General features: G+C 38.2%; 1 pseudogene; it reads right to left on the reverse strand.

Moving 5' to 3' along the window:
• Positions 1 to 1,505: 1,505 nt before the first annotated feature.
• Positions 1,506 to 2,690, reverse strand: LOC128585945 (serine/threonine-protein phosphatase 4 regulatory subunit 2-like; annotated as a pseudogene).
• Between the last annotated feature and the right edge of the window lie 600 nt (positions 2,691 to 3,290).

Consider the following 3,290-nt stretch of genomic DNA (forward strand, 5'->3'; position numbering starts at 1 on the left):
AGTGTTATAAAAAACACATAAAAATATAGTTTGCTTTAAAAAAATTTTACCTAGTTTAGAGGTTTTTAAAAGCTGATTTAAATTTAATTTTTTCATAACATTAATATTTATTGCTTTATATGAATACTGTATTGAAAGCCCAAGCATTCAGTTTACACACAGAAATTATACAATTATATACTGCTTCACAAAGGCAGTGAACACATTACATTCTACAAAATCTACTTTATAGAAATTTAAAAATTCTAAATATCAAAAGGTACAGCTGAAGAAACAGGTATAAATTTGGCAGCCAGTAATTTTGACAGGGAAGTTGCAGCTTGCATGACTTTAAATATGTGAATTTGAAAATATTGAGTTTAGAGTAACCATTGTGCTTTGTGTTGATCTGAAAAATATAACACTGGCTGTCGAAGAAGCATGCTCAAAAATACTTAATTCACTTCAAAATGTTATACAAATTATGGTGGTTTCTATGCACCCCTAAAGCTTCAGTCATTTAGCTCAGGTACATTACTAAAGTAATATATTAATTATTCCAGTCGAGTGGTGTTTCATACCATTGACATTTGCATACGCTAGAATAATTTAGAAAAAAATGTGTAATATTCACAATGTTCAGAAAAGCAAGCAAAAAGTCAAGGAACCGGCAAGGTTCTTGTGAGATGGGCTCGTGTTAGCTTCATAATCATTCATTCTACAAAATAGTAAGCTAATGTTTGAACGCAATTTCCAAGATAAAGCATGTTTTCTCATAAATAATGAAGTCTTTTTTCTTAGGCAGCTCAGAAGTTATACAAAAAAATTTCAGTTTGAACAGATCTCTTGGAATGTTTTTAACCTGGTATTTCAACAGACTTAAGATTTCCAGGGTTTCACTAGGGCCAGATTTTATTTCAATTACTCAGAAGAGAAAGAAAATGTCTTCTGAAAGAGGTGAACTCAATCATTACCAATAGAAAAAGTATCCATTGTATTCATCTCTTATAGAAACAGAAAAATACAACATTTCCCCCCTTAGAATATTATATATATGTATATATGACATAAAGTTCCCTTGTACATAGTCAAACAATAAAATCTGGAAACCAGCATGAAACCCTGTAATTCACATGTTAAAATGCTGAAACTATAACTGAAATATGAAAATTGCTAGAGCTGTCAGAAAAAGACAAGACAAAAAAGTTTTCTTGCATATGTTTAAACTAAATGTGGTAATCCCAAAAAATTTTCAAAATTATAATTATTACTTTCCAGTTTAAAAACTTTAATTCTAAATTAAAAAAAAAAAATCTATACACAAACCACTGATTTGACCAAACCAAAAAAAAGTCAGTGGTAAGCAGGACCCAGAGGAGCTGATATTCACAGTTCTTACATGTACACCTCTTTATTTTACAACCTGCTTCTCTTGTAAAACTAAGGTCCACTTTTACAGAAAAGTTTTATAAAGTGTTAAAAGCAGAACTGTCTGTAAAATACTGCATCTAAATGTTTCTAAATGGTTAGTCTTGTTCCATTGGTTCATCTGTGACTTCTGTAGCTTCGTCATCATTTTCGATAGATGATTCTGAAAAAGTCTCTCCAGTTTTACTGGAATTGGATCCTATTAATTCTTCCATTTCATGGCAGTCAGAAGAACTACTACTTACAGGGCCTGTGTTTTCACTACCTTCAGAATGCAGTAAATCTTTCTCAGCTTGAGACAGATCAGATTCCTCCATTTGATTATTTTCCTCAGAAGTGTCTTCATTCACAGTTAAGGCATCATCAGATTCTTTCTCTTGATTTTTTCTTTCAGGAATCATTTCTCCTGATGTCATAAAAGACTTTTCTTCCTCTTCTTCATCGTCTTCTGTACAATGCTGCCTGGTACAACTACTTTCTTTGTCTTTATCCTGAGATGAAGATGATGCTTCTGCTTCTTCCATAACTGAGGAACTTTCCCCGGCAGTTGTTTGGCCGTTTCTCTGAATTCACTTTCTTTGTCAAATCTGAGTCTTTTTACCTCATGCCCCTCAGCTTCCACAGCATCTTCATCTGGATCTTTATTTTTTAAAGGGCTCACTGAGGAAACTTCTGATTCAGATGTCGAAAAGTCACTGTGATTGTTCTCTTCATTTGGCTGTAAGTTTGACTCCTTGTTGTCTGTGCTCTCAGGTAAACCATTTGTTGTCATGGGGGCTGACAAAGAAACGTTTGGTCTGTTAAGTGGCCTGAGTGTTCCAGGCCCATTTATAGTAGACCTCTCAGGATAGCTTGGTGAACTGCCAGGAAACATAACACCATTCATTCGATTTAAACTATTAGAACTGTTTTTCTCTGAAGAAAGATAAACACAGCTAACAACCATCACATTCTTTTCTACTCCTGTGAGGAATTTGTTCCTGTATAGTTTCTCCTTGGATCTGTGGGCAATTCACATAGTCGCTGAACAGTAAAAGGGATACCATTAAATCCAGAGACAATTTTCAGTAGGGAGGACCTCTTGGTTCAGGAGCTGAAGCTCTAAAATCATCCATCACTTTCTCCTGTTTGAAAATAAAATAGCCTTTAAATTGGGACCTCTGAATCATTGTTTCTCCAGTCTTGGCTACATGACAAAAAAACTGATCCAGGACAGGACAAACTTCCTTTTTCCCCCTCTTCTCAAAATCTTTCAGCGCCTCCTGCAGCCGCTCGACGTCCATGGCTTCCCAAGTCCCTCGCAGCCTCCGCCTCCCTCTGCGGGTCTCCCGGACCGAACGCCTCCCCCGACCCCCACCCCGTCGCCCTCCCCCTCCCTCGCACACACTCCCTCTCGCGGGTGATGGGGGCGGAGGAGGGAGGGAAAACGAAGGGAGCCGGGGAAGCGAGCGAGAGACCGAGCACCTCCCGGAGCCGCTACCACCGAATGTATTTTTTTTATAATACAGCAAACTAAATAAATATAGGAATTTAAAAACAAATTTTTGGTTTAGAGACAGAGTCTCACTTTATCACCCTCGGTGGAGTGCCGTGGCGTCACAGCTCACAGCAAACTCCAACTCCTGGGCTTAGGCGATTCTCTTGTCTCAGCCTCCCGAGTAGCTGGGACTACACGCGGCCGCCGCAACCCCAGCTTTGTTGTTGTTGTTGTTGTTGCAGTTTGGCCGGGGTCAGGTTTGAACCCACCACCCTCCGTATATGGGGCCGCCCTCTTATCTAGGTTATTAATGAGAGAACCAGACCAACGCTATCTTAGGCCAGAATATCGCTATTTTAGGTATTGAGTTCCGGTTCCCCCGCCATTTTGTTGTCTAAGTTTCATT

This window comes from Nycticebus coucang, chromosome 1 (assembly GCF_027406575.1).
Source record: "Nycticebus coucang isolate mNycCou1 chromosome 1, mNycCou1.pri, whole genome shotgun sequence".
NCBI lineage: Eukaryota > Metazoa > Chordata > Mammalia > Primates > Lorisidae > Nycticebus > Nycticebus coucang.